The sequence below is a fragment of the Heterodontus francisci genome, chromosome 17 (assembly GCF_036365525.1).
Source record: "Heterodontus francisci isolate sHetFra1 chromosome 17, sHetFra1.hap1, whole genome shotgun sequence".
Taxonomy (NCBI): domain Eukaryota; kingdom Metazoa; phylum Chordata; class Chondrichthyes; order Heterodontiformes; family Heterodontidae; genus Heterodontus; species Heterodontus francisci.
This window is the reverse complement of record NC_090387.1, coordinates 71,986,707-72,000,946: the sequence shown is the minus strand read 5'-3', so window position 1 is coordinate 72,000,946 and position 14,240 is coordinate 71,986,707. Positions and strand designations below refer to the sequence as shown.

The 14,240-nt window shown below is 41.8% G+C and overlaps 1 protein-coding gene across 3 annotated transcripts in view; it reads right to left on the bottom strand.

The window, feature by feature from the left end:
* The window catches only part of LOC137379046 (guanine nucleotide-binding protein G(o) subunit alpha), a 254,296-nt gene that overhangs the window by 16,213 nt on the left and 223,843 nt on the right, over positions 1-14,240 (bottom strand). The window lies entirely within an intron of this gene.

Sequence of the window (14,240 nt, the reverse complement as noted above, 5' to 3'; positions counted from 1 at the left end):
TTGGTAGAAATATCTACCCATCTTCACGTGTCAAAGAGAATTACTCTTATCTTCACTGGAGGTTTGAAGAGGTAGTCAGGATTAGTCATTTGGGTTTTCAACGGCTATAAACCAACATGTGATTTTTACTATGTTTCCACTTACGTCATGTACAGATTCTATACTGTGGCTTCATATTGCAATCTCCATATTAGCAATAGATATGATTTCTCAGTGTAGTATATCACACTAACTTGGGGCAATTCCAAGCACCTGTCCCACTAAGCTGAATAGCAATCTAAAAACAAAATCAATAAACGTTTTGCCAATCTCTGATAATTCCATTAAGCATTCTGATTGCATATTATAACAGAGACAATGGCACTAAGATAAAGAAGCCTCTCCTATTAATACTGTATTTATATTTACTAGAATATTCAACATGTGCCAAAATGGATCAGTGACTCAGCCATTTCCTTACATCTCATCCAATCACCATCAACCATTCTCTCACATCTAACCCAATTACATTTTTCAAAGATTCAATTACATCTAATCCAATGCATTGATGAATCTTTTACATACATTGTACAGACCCAATGTGGTATGTGTGGGTGAGCATTTTACATTGCAGTCTATCATCCTTACTGAGGTATATACTAATGACTGTTTTAGTCTGCAGTTTATAGAGCACATTTGAAAGTGCATTGTGTGTTTTACATTGCAGTCTACAGACCTCGTTTCACGTTGTAAGGGCTGTGAAATAAAAGCTTATTCACATTTTATCTTGTTAATAAAATACATTGACACATTGTTGATGTGAAGTTTCACATTCCCCTCTTCCCAGATTATCATGAGCAGGTACTATGCATAATCCCAGCTCATGTTCAGTAGATCAAAAACTCCAGTGAAATGAAACCAAATAATTTCACTGCAACTTGGAATGCTGCATCAATGCAAGGCATTCTTTGTTAATAAAGCAAGGGGTAGTATTATAAACAAACCAGTTTCGAGTTGATAATAAAATATCTTTATATCAAAAATGATATAGTTACAATAACTCAGTAGCAAATTAATGACAAGAGAAGCCCCTTCTCAATAGAACATGTAAGAAAAGGTGATATGATTTCACAGCAAGAGCGAACCAACAATCCAATGCTCCGCATAGCGAGTGGCACTCTCAAGGAGAACATATATAGGGAAATGGTGGGTGTGTAGCCCTTGATTTTATCTTAATTAATTTAGCGGACAGAAAATCATGGGTGACAGCTGGTCCCCATGGAGGGTGCCAGGTTGTAGAATCACCCCTGGCATGTATTCATGTATCTGAAGGATTAGCCCAGCTGTGCATGGAAGTTCAGAATTAGCAAATCCTTTTCCACTGAATTCCATTCAGTAATTCTGCATTTCTTTAGATGCATTGTCTGATTTTTTCAATTCTGCAGGGAGTTGTCTGGATGATGCCAGTGATGCCCACTTGTGTTACCAGAGGCAGATATGCAACAGATATTTGCTATGCAAATATGATAAGGGTGTCAAACCATGTTTTACTTACAAAATTAATTAACTATTCTAAGAAAAATTCTCCATGCATTCAAACTGACATTGGTTGTTGTTAGTCTTCTATAAATGACTACAGACAATCTTTTGCCTGTTATTTTAGCTGAACTGATAACCGCTTAGAAGTAAATGGAATAATAGAGCAACAACAGGAGATGGCACTGCATCCTGAGATATGGCCCCAAGGATGACAATTGCCATTTAGTGCCTTGGACTGTTCCATCAATGTGAGCCCAGACATTGAGGGGTTAAAATTCAACCTCAACAGGGGTAAAGTGCACATTGGCAGATCTGTCACCCATTATAAACCCCATCTGATTTTTCATCCTAATGACTTCAGCAGGGTGGCCGATCGGTTAATCACCTGTTTTGTTCCTGAAGTTCAATTGTGTTCAACCAGGCCCACATACCTATTCCCAATTCTCCTTCCCAGAACCAGGAATTCAGAGATTAATTGTTACACCTCCACTGTCACCCCAGCTGATTAAGTATAAATCAGTGATCAAACATGGAAGCTTTCTGAGAGGGGCAGGGTTCTGCATAAAACCATACAGCACATTTACCACCCCAGAGGCATTTCCCATCGATTCCCAGTGGAGAAGCTGGTACGGGTAGAAATTTCCTAGATTAATGATTCTCTGGAACTTTATTGCCTTTGAGAGCCATGCAAATGACCAGCAAGGTCCCGTGGCAAAATACACAAGACTGTTTATTTTCCATTTGTGGGTGCTTTGCTGCAACTTGTCTATGGCTACTTGTTCAGAGGCCAGAACAACAACTTGCATTTCTATCGTGCCGTTAATGTAGTAAATCATCCCAAGGCATTTCACGGGAGCATTACTAAACAACATTTGATACCGAGCCACATAAGGAGATATTAGTGCAGATGATCAAAAGCTTGGTCAAAAAGATAAGATTTAAGAAGTATCTTAAAGGAGGTTTAAAGAGGTAGAAAGGTTTAGGGAGGGAATTACAGAGCTTTAGGCCTTGACAGCTGAAGGTATAGCTACCAATGATGGAGCGATTAAAACTGGAGATGCACAAAAGACCAGAATTGGAGGACCACAGTGATCTCGGATGGTTGGGCGAGGCTACACAGGCAGGGAGTGATTTGAAAACAAGGATGAGAATTTTGAAATTAAGGCTTTGTCAGACTGGGTGCCAATGTAGATCAGCAAGCACTGGGTTGATAGTTGAACAGGACTTTGTGTGAGTTAGGATACGGGCAGCAGAGTTTTGGATGAGCTTATGTTTATGCGAGGTGGAAAATGGGATACTAGCCAGGAAAGCATTGTGACAGGGACCAAAGATGATGGCTGCAGCCTTCCTAATATTTATTTGGAGGAGATTTCTGATCATCCAGTACTGGATGTTGGCCAGCAGTATGACAAATCAGATATTGGAGAGGTTCAGAGAGGTGATGTTGAGGTAGAGCTGGGTGTTGTCAGCATAAATATGCAAGTTTACGCTGTGTTTTTTGGATGATGCCATTGAGGGCCAGCATGTAGATGAGAAATAACAGCGACTGGGACAAAACGAAAAGTAAGGAATGAAAATGACAGGGAAGGAGGGAACAATGAATCAGCAGGAGAGAAAGAACTAGACATATAGCTGAGAAAATAATGGGAAGTGAGAAGCAGAAACAGCACAAGAGGGAAACTGAGAGATTAGTGGAGGAGAGGCTGATAGAAAAAAGAGAAAGAGACGTAGAGAAACAAGAAGAAAAACAAAGAGGCCAATAGGAGATAGTGATTGATGAAAAAGAGACCAAGAGGAGAGAACAGAGGGACCGATGGAGGAGAAAGATCAGAGACCGAGAGACTGATAGAGGAGAGAGACTGATAGAAGTAACACAAACAGCAGCAGTTAAATACACAGCAACAATGAAGATTGTTGATTCTCTTTTTACTAAGTGGCAGTCATACTTTTACAGTATGCTTGCAGCACTGAGAGACTGAAGGAGGTACAGCTCTATAAATAACGTTCAAATCAAACCATGCATGATGCTCAGTTTACTAGGCTCCTGCTGCCATGAGTTTTAATAGTTGTAACAGGTGACAAGTTAGTCAGTTCTAAATTATTAAATAGTGAATGATGGTACAAGAGATAAACTTTTAACTTTAAAAGTTTGGACTTTTTTGGCAGGACTTTGCACTAGCTGTTTTCATATTTCAGTCAGTGCCCATCTTCTACCTCTTCCAGGGGATTTCTGATTGGCTAAACATGCTTGTTCTGCAACTAATAAGCAATTCAGCTCTTCAACCATGACTGAGAAAATGAGTTGAAGTGGAAGCATCGCTGGGACAGGACTGTAATTAAAAGATGGCCATCCCTTGAACCCCAGTTGATGGACACAACTTGCCACATTTACAACTTAAATAGATTCTTAGATAAAAATCTCATGCCAAGGTTTCTGCCCATGCTGACAGTTTGGTGAGACAATTGCTCGCTCACTGTTCCCTTGGTCATTCAGGTTGAGAAGGTGCTTTGTAGGGAATCACGCAGGGTCTATCTCCCCTGCCAATGTAATGCACTCTGATACTTCCAGCTCCATGTTAAAATATCCCCTAATACAGCATTTTCAAGCTGGCAGAGGGTGCAGTGATACATCCATCTGAAGTAGTGAGTGAGCTGTACATGGTTATGCAGTAAAGCAAGCTCCATAAACAAAATACAATATTCCATCTTCCTTTGCCACTCATCCTTCCCTTCATCATCCCTTCCCCAAACTCCAGTGCTTTTGTTGTTCTCTTCTCATTGTTACTCTATCTTGTGTCCCTAAGGTGTCAGCCTTGGCTCAGTGGGAGAACTCTTGCCTAGACATAATCTAGGCTGACACTTCAGCGCAGTACTGAGGAATATTAAATCGATGCCCTCCTGCCTGCCCTCTCAGATAAAAAGGTCCCATGGCACCATTTCGAAGATGATCAGGGGAGTTCTCCTGGTCAACATTTACCCTTCAAACATCACCAAAATTGGATTATTTGGTCATTTATCTATTTGCTATTTTTGAGACCTTGCTGTATGCAAATTAACTGCTGCGTTTCTCGACACTGCAAAAGTGACAATCTTTCAAAATTCTTCAGTGGCTGTAAAGCATTTCGTGATATCCCAGGATGTGAATAAGCGGAGTCAACATAGACGTATGAAAGGGAAATCATATTTGACAAAGCTGCTGGAGTTTTTGGAAGATGCAATTAGTAAAATGGATAAGAGGGAGCCAGTAGATGCAGTGTATCTGGATGTTCCAAAAAGCATTCGATAAGGTGCCACACAAGAAGTTATTACACAAAGTTAGGACTCATGGGATTGGGGACAATATATTAGCACGATTGAAGATTGATTAATGGACAGAAAAGAGAGAGTTGGAATAAACAGGACATTTTCGGGTTGGCGCTCGAACTAGTGGGATACTACAAGAGTCAGAGCTTGGACCTCAGCTATTTATACTCTATTTGATGACTTAGATGAGGGTACTGAGCAGGAACATTACAGATGGAATACACTGTAGTGCAGTGTGAAGTTATCCACATTGGTAGGAAAAATAAAATGGCAGAGTATTTTTTGAATGGTGAGAGACTGGGAAACGTTTGCATTCACAAGTTCCTGGATGTCCTTGTATATGAATCATAGAAAATTGACATGTAGGTACAGAAGCAAATAGGAGAGCAGATGGTATGTTAGCTTTTGCTACAAAGGGATTGGAATATAAGTGCAAAGAAATCTTACTACTATTATACCTGTGCATCGGTGAGGCAGACCTAAGGTCCTGTGTGCTATTTTGGTCTCCTTACTTAAGGAAGAACATGCATGCCTTCGAGGGAGTGCAATGAAAGTTCACTAGAATGGTTCCTGGGATGAGGGGATTGTTCTCTCAGGAGTGATTGAGTAGACTAGGCCTATTGCCCTGGAGTTTAGAAGAATGAGGTGATTTAATTGAAACAAAATTCTTGAGCGGCTTGACAGAATAGATGCTGAGAAAATATTTCCCCTGGCTGGGGAATCTAGAACACGGGTCACAGTCTCAGAATAAGGGGATGGCCATTAAGGACTGAGAAGAGGAAAAAGTTCTTCACTCAAAAGGTTGCAAATCTTTGGAATTCCTTATCCCAGACAGCTGTGGATGCCCAGTCGTTGAGTATATTCAAGAAAGAATTTGATAGATTTTTGGGCACTAAGGGAATTAAGGCATATGCAGATAGTGTGGGAAGGTGGAGTTGAGGTAGATCAGCCATGCTTCTGTTGAATGACAGAGCAGGCTTGAAGGGGCTTATGTTCTTATGATGGGTTCTACATAAATGTAATTTCTTTTCTGATCCTCCCTTTACTGCTGTAGTCCTTTCACTCTTTTCCTTCTAAGCTATTGCTCTCCTGCAGTCCTCTCCTTCCTATTCTTCAGTTTTCCTCATCTCTTCTATCTGGTCTTTCTTTCCCCTTTTTTTTTTAGGTTCATTTGATTATCTTAAAGAACAAAATCCATGCTTCAAAATACATGTTTTCCTTGGCCAATGCAGGCAGCGGGAAAGATACGGCTGGAGCTGCTAAAGCCACTTGGTGAGCAATAACGAATGGTGCAGCTCTGAAAAGTTACCTCAACTAGAGGACATAAAGACATAAGAAATAGGTGCAGCAGTAGGCCATACAACCCATTGAGCCTGCTCCACCATTCATTAAGATCATGGCTGAACCTTTACATCAACTCCACTTGCCCTGTATATCTCTGTATCCCTTAATTCCCTTAGTGGCCAAAAATCTGTCGATCTCGGTCACGAACATACTCATGGAATGAGCATCCACAGCCCTCTGGGATAGAGAATTCAAAAGATTCACAAGCCTGAGTGGAAATTTCACCTCATCTCTGTCCTAAATGGCTGATCCCTTATCTTGAGACCATAATCCCTTGTTCTAGTCTCTCCAGCCTCTCAGTGTTTACCCCATCAAACTTCTAAGAATTATATACATTTCAATAAGATCACCTGTCATTCTGATAAACTCCAGAGAATATAGGCCCATTCTGCTCAATTTCTCTTAGGACAGCCCTCTCATCCCAAGAATCAATCTAGTGAACCTGATCAAGGCTGCTCACTTATTGGTTAAAATTCAGCAATCGAGGCAGGGCCTTTGTCTGTCCTTCAGGCCCAAGACTGTTTGAAACATTTTCAAGGAGCTAGGGTTAGCTTTCAGAACATTGCAGGCCGGAAGGGGGCCAGCAAGATCAAAGAAGTTTGTGGGATATATTTAGTTCCACTTGGACATCACTGGCTTAATATAATTGCATGTACTACTCCAGTGACATCTCTTAGCCTCTCCAAGTTAAGGGATATTCTCTTCTGTGCCAAAGTACAAGGTGACATTAATAAACTTGCAGAATGGGGGTGTAAATGGCATATTAATTTCAAGTTAAGTTTAAGCTGGTGTACATTTTGCATAGAATTACATATGGTATACAGCACAGAAACAGGTCATTTGGCCCAACTAGTCTGTGCTGGTATTTATATTCCTCTTGAGTCTGCTCCCTCTACCTCACCTGAACCTTTCAGCATATCTTCCTATTCTCTTTACTCACATGTAATTTCCCTTTGAAAGCATCTAAGCTATTTACCTCAACCACTTCATGTGGTAGTGAGCTCAACATTCTAACCACTCTGAGTAGAAACCTTTCCATATTTCCCTATTGGATTTACTAGTGACTATCTTGTATTTCTGGCCATTAGTTTTGGATCCTTCTACAAGTGGAAACATTCTCTCCACATCTACCCTGTCCAACTCATTCATAATTTTAAGGACCTCTAGCAAGTCTCCTCTTTTTTAAAGAAGAAAAGCCCCAACCTATTCATTTTTTCTCAACAGCTGTAATCTCTGAGTCCTGGTAAATCCTTGTAAATCGTTTTGCACTTTTTCCATTGCTTCCATGTCCTTTTTATAGTGTGGATACTATAACTGTGCACAGTACTCCAAGTGTATCCAAACCAGGCTCCTATACAAGTTTACATAATTTCACTACTTTTGAATTCTATAGCCCTAGAAATAAATCCCAGTGCTTTGTTAGCATTTTAATTGCTTTGTTGACCAGTGATGCAGCTTTTAATGATTTGTTCACTTGTATCCCTACATCCCTTTGCTCTGCAACCCTCTTTAGTTTTTTACTTTCTAAGGTTTATGTGATGCTTCTGTTTTTCCTATCAAGATGCATCATCTCATATTTATCTATGTTAAAGTTCATTTGCCACTTAACTGCCCAGTCTGTAAGTTTTCTGATGTTGTCTTGTATTATGTTGTATTTTTCCTCAGCATTAGCTATATTTCCACCCCTGTACCCCACCAGTTTGGTACCATCTACAAATTTTGATATTGAGTCATTTGTTCCCAAGTCCAAATCATTCCTGCAAATTATGACTAACGTTGGTCCCAGCACTGATTCTTGTGGAACACCACTTTCTACCTTCATCCAATCTGAACAACTGCTCTTTACCCCTACTCTCAGCTTTCTATTTTTGAGTCAAATTAGCTGTCTATTCAGCTATATGCCCAGCCTTTGTTATGAGCCTACCATGTATCTTATTGAAGACCTTTTGAAAATCCAAGTATATGATATTTACTATACTGCCATTAAAAAGCAACTAAAGCACCCATTTCTAGAGGAACAGAATTGAAAAGCAGAGAAGCTATGCTAAAATTGTTTAGAACCATGGTTAGACCACACTCGGAAACTGTATACAGTTCTGGTCTCCATATTATAAAAACGATATCAAAGAAGGTGCAAAAAAATTCACAGGGATGATACCAGAACTGAGGTGATTAGAACCATCAAGAAAGACTGAACAGACTGGGGCTCTTTTCGTTAGATGATGCGTTTCCTAATAGAGTCATTAAAACTTTGAGGTTTTGATAGCGTAGACATGGAGATGTTTCCCATGTGAATGAGACCAGAACTAGGGGCCATAAATATAAGATAGTCATTAATAAATCTAATAAGGAATTCAGGAGAAATTTATTTACTCAGAGAATGTGCTTCCAGATGGAATAGTTAAGGGGAAAGATGCAGTTAAGGGGAAACTAGAAAAGTGCATGAAAGAGAAAGGAATAGAAGGGTATGCTGATAGGGTTAGACGAAGTAGAATGGGAGGAAGGTCAAGTGCATCATAAACATCTGCACAGACCAATTGGGCTGAATGACATTTTGGCAAGAAAAGCAAGGATAGACATGCTAAATGGTATTAAATGCTAAATATATTAAAGGGGGTGCAAGTGAGACACCAGGGATTGCATGTGCACAAATCATTGAAGATTAAAGCAGTTAGTAAGCATATGAGATTCTGGGATTTATAAATGAGGCCTAAAGCACAAAAGCCAGGAAGTTATGCTAAACCTACATAAAACACTAGTTTGACCCCAGCTGGAGTATTGTGTCTAATTTTGGCCACCACAGTTTAGGAAGGATGTGAAAGCTTGAGAGAGAGTACAGAAGAGGTTTATGAGAATGGTTCCAGGGATGAGGGATTACTGTTATGTGGATAGACTGGAGAAGCTGGGGATGTTCTTCTTAGAGCAGAGAGGATTAAGTGGAGATTTGATAGAGGTGTTTGAAATCATGAAGGGTTTAGATAGAGTAAATAAAGAGAAATTGTTTCCAATGGTTGATAACCAGAGGGCACAGATTTATGGTGATTGACAGACGAAGCAGAGGTGACATGAGGAAAATCTCTTCTTACGCAATGAGTGATTAGGATTTGGAATGCATTGCATGCTAGAGTGGCAGATACAAATTCAATAGTAGTCAATAGTGGATTCAAAAGGGAATTGGATAAATACTTGAAGGAAAAAAAATTGAAGGGTTATGAGAAAAGAGCGTGGAATGAGAACTAAATGGATTGCTTTTCGGAACAGTCAGTGCAGGAGGCTGAATGGCCTCCTATAGTATTCTAAGATTCTATGACCTGTTTATGTAATAACATCCCGAGACCCTCATCCAATCTTCATCTCCTACAAGTATCAGCTATTCATGCCCTAGGCTCATAAAGAAGTCAGAGAGATTTTGTTAAGTACAAATCACAACCATTTTGGGCTGTAGACCCAACAGAAACCTCGCTCAGATACATTCTGTTTGGTCTTCAAGCTTATAGCACAATAAAGCTAACATTATCACTGAGTGACGCCATCAGTAAATTATTCAGTTACTCTGCTGTGAACATTAATTGTTCCAGAGCCTCACGCTGCAGGGTTGCTGTAGGAGAGGAGGAATTCACTGATGTTTTCCTCAATACTTTACAGGCGAATTGCTACTTATCTCCAAGTGCTTTCAGTATGCACACGTCAAACTGTGCTGCTTGCAGTACCCTCTCAAGACAGAGAAAGACTAGAATGGATTTGTGTTAGCGTGGACAGGATGTTTTCAATCTTGCTTACAATCAACACTGTGCCTCCTGAGCTGATCCATGACCGTCCTCAAGGAAGATCCACAATAGTTTATTGACAAAGTGCCTGGCACGCTGGTTCCCTGTAATCTGTTGAAATGGAGTAGAGAACTCAAGCACAATCATATCTATAGCACCTGTACCACAGATGTAGCATTTGTAGATTTCCCTCAATAAGGTCGCTCTACTGGAGCTTTATTCTTCTAATACATACTGATGTGACCGTTACAGAAAGTCTTTTCACTGATGCACCCTACAGTTGGCAAGTAACAGGCAGAACCAAAATTTTAAAGCTGAGGAGTAACTAATATGCAAGGAGTACTGGGCACAGCCTGACACATTGTTGTTGCTCTGGTTAATAAAAATGCAGACCTAAATTCCAACGCAGTGAACCCATTACCGACTGTACTGCCCTATCGCCCTTCTAAATGAAAGCCAACATAAAAGCAGAATAATCTTGGGTGGAGTGGCCCATGGTGCTCCTGCATCCAATGCACTTGTTTTTTATTCATTCACAGGCATGGGTGCCACCGGCAAGGCCAGCCTTTATTGCCCATTCTTAAATGGCCTTGAAAAGGTGGTGGTGAGCCACATTTTTGAACCATTGCAGTCCTTCTAGGATTTGGACCCAGCAATGACGAGACAATAGTGATATATTTCCAAGTCAGGATGGTGTGCGACTTGGAGGGGAACTTACAGGTGGTGGTGTTCCCATGTGCCTACTGCCCTTGCCCTTCTAGGTGGTAGAGGTTGTGGGTTTGGAAGGTGGTGTCAAAGGAGCCTTGGCGAATTGCTGCAGTGCATCTTGCAGATGGTACTCACTGCTGCCACTGTGCGCTGGTGGTGGAGGGAGTGAATGTTTAAGGTGGTGGATGGGGTGCCGATCAAGAGGGCTGCTTTGTCCTGGATGGTGTTGAGCCTCTTGAGTGTTGTTGGAACTGCACCCATCTAGACAAGTGGGGAGTATTCCATCATACTCCTGACTTGTGTCTTGTAGGTGGTGGAAAGGCTTTGGGGAGTCAGGAGGTGAGTTACTTGCTACAGAATTCCTAGCCTCTGATCTGCTCTTGTAGCCACAATATTTTTATGGCTACTCCCAGAATGTTAATGGGGGATTAGACAATGGTAATGCCATGTGGAATTCTCTACCGATCCTGTGGAATTCTCTACCACAGAAGGCAGTGGAGGCCAAGTCATTAAATATATTCAAGAAGGAGATAGATACATTTCTTAATGTCAAAGGGATCAAGGGATATGGGGACAAAGTAGGAATAGGGTACTGAATTAGACGATCAGCCATGATCTTTTTTGAATGGTGGAACAGGCCCGAAGGGCCAAATGGCCTACACCTGCTCCCATTTTCTATGTTTCTATGAATGTCAAGGGGAGATGGTTAGATGCTCTCTTGTTGGAGATGATCTTTGCCTGGCACTTGTGAAGTACGAATGTTACTTGTCACTTATCAGCCCAAACCTGAATCTTGTCCAGGTCTTGCTGTATACGGGCATGGACTGCTTCATTATCTGAGGAGTTGCGAATAGAACTGAACACGGTGCAATCATCAGCGAACATCTCCACTTCTGACATGCTGGAGGGAAGGTTATTGATAAAGCAGCTGAAGATGTTTGGGCCTAGGATGTGCCCTGAAGAACGCCTGCAGTGATGTCCTGGGGCTGAGAAGTTTGGTCTCCAACAACCACAACCATCTTCCTTTGTGCTAAGTGTGATTCCAACCAGTGGAGAGATCGCCCCGATTCCCATTTTCTTCAATTTTACTGGAGCTCCTCGATGCTACACTCGGTCAAATGCTGCCTTGATGCCGAGAGTAGTCATTCTTGCCTCACCTCTGGAATTCAGCTCTCATGTTCACATTTGGACCAAGGCTGTAGTGCGGTTGCAGCTGACTGACCATGGTGAAATCCAAACTAAGGATCGGGAAGGTGGTTATTGCTGTGAGAATCCCACTTGATAGCATGGTCGATAACACCTTCCATCACCTTGCTGTTAACTGAGGGTAGGCAGATAGGACAGTAATTGGCTGGTTTGGATTTGTTCTGCTTTTTGTGGACAAGACATACCTGGGCAATTTTTGACTTTGTCAGGTAGATGCCAGTATTATAACTGTACAGGAACAGCTGGCTGGAGACGATGCTAGTTCTGCAGCACAAGTTTTCAGTCCTACAGCCAGGATGTTATCAGAGCCCATAGCTTTGAAGGTATCCAGTGCGTTCAGCCATTTCTTGATATCATGTGGAGTGAATTGAATTTGCTGAAGACTGACATCTATGATGCTGGGGATTTCGGAAGGCAGAAACTGATCATCCACTTCTGGCTGCAGATGATGGAAAATGCTTCTGCATTACCTTTTGCACTCACATACTGGACTCCACCATTATTCAGGATGGGGATATTCACAATGCATACCTTCACAAATATCACCCACCATTCACAGCTGGATGTCGCAGGATTGCGGAGCTTTGATATGATCCTTTGGTTGTGGGATTGCTTAGCTCTATCTATAACATGCTGCTTCTGCTGTTTAGCATGCACGTAGCCCTGTGTTGTAGCTTCACCAAGTTGGCACCTCATTTTTAGGTGTGCCTGGTGCTGCTCCTGGCATGCTCTCCACACTCATCACTAAACCAGGGTTAGTCGCTTGGCTTGATGGTAATGGTAGAGTGAGAGAGATACCAGGCCATGAGGTTACAGATTGTGATGGAATACAATTTTGCTGCTGACCCACAGCGCCTCATGGATGCCCAGCTTTGAGCTGCTAGATCTGCTCTAAATCTATCCCATTTAGCATGGTGGAAGTGCCACAAAACATGATGACAGGTATCCTCAGTGTGAACATGGGACTAGCTTCACAAGGACTGTGCGGTGGTCACACCTACCAACACTGTCATGGACAGATGCATCTGTGTCAGGTAGATTGGTAAGGACAAGGTCAAGTAGGTTTTTCCCTCCTGTTGGTTCTCTCACCACCTGCTGCAGGCCCAGTCTGGAAGCTGTGTCCTTCAGGACTCAGCCAGCTTGGTCAGTAATGGTGCTACTGAGCCACTCTTGGTGAAGTCCCCACCACCACCACCACCCCCAAGATTACATTCTATGCTCATCGTACTGGATTCTAGGTCCTTGTCTGTGATCTGTCACATTGCAAATTACCAACAGCATTACCTCTGTGGGGAGGCAATGGGTGCAGTCCATGAGTTTCCTTGGAGTGAGTGAGGGGAAATCTTAAGAGCATTACTCTAAGTACCTTTTGCTAGCTGCAGGCTCGGGAGGGAGCATGTGGCTGGAGGGGGGGGGGGGGGGGGCGGGGGGAAGAGGTGGTGGAAGCTCACTTGCTCCCTCTCTTAGCCAAGGATGAAATGACCCAGTGAAGGGGAACAGGAGAATCTAACTTAAAAATTAATGGAAAGGATGCAGTCTCGGTTAGCAAAAGAAAAATAACAGTTGGCTTAATGTCTTGCATATAATTCCTATTCCAGCTGGAACTGGTTGTTTGGAGCTGTCTCCTCTTTAATGAATGACAAGCCAATTTGACCTAGGAACATTTAAATTAACTCCAAAATGCTAAGCTGCAGGTCACCCCCTAGTTACAGAAACATTCGGTAGAGCTCACTATAATCCAGGTCATTTGTTGACAAGCTGATCCTACCTGATGGAGCAAGGGGACTGGCAAACATGCTAATGTTATAAATGCAACTTGCTGTCAAAATCCGTTACATGTCATGGAAGATTTTTTTTTAATAGGAGCAGGAGTCCATGGTTGAGACAATCATCCATATAGTGTGGATAGAATGGGCTTGATGGGCCAAATGGTATAATCTTGTTCTTTGAGAATTTACTGTTGTTGCCAGTTACAATTAAAAGCTTGATCCTTTTAATGACATTTTGGCAGAGAATGACATTGCATTAATGTGGGTGACATTTCCCTTTTGACATGCCAAGTATATTGCAGCACTGAATGAGTTTGCCTCCCTGGCTCAGAATTCTCTCCAACGCAACATTCTGTCCATCTCAGTGAGTTACACTTCAACAAAGGAAAGATCATTATGTGGCAGTGCCCTGCAAAGCGCCTGAATACTCCTCTTGTGCACAAGGCTGATCCATTGTATATAAGATTTCCCTGCCGCTCTGTGTAATTACTCTGATGCATTATGTGCAGTGGGCAGTGAACAGAAGCTCACTGGAGATTAAATGGGTTATACTGTAATTGTATGTCATTATTTTGCACCAAACATCAGACAAGCTATCACAATTGAGATATTGCCTTTTGAAATA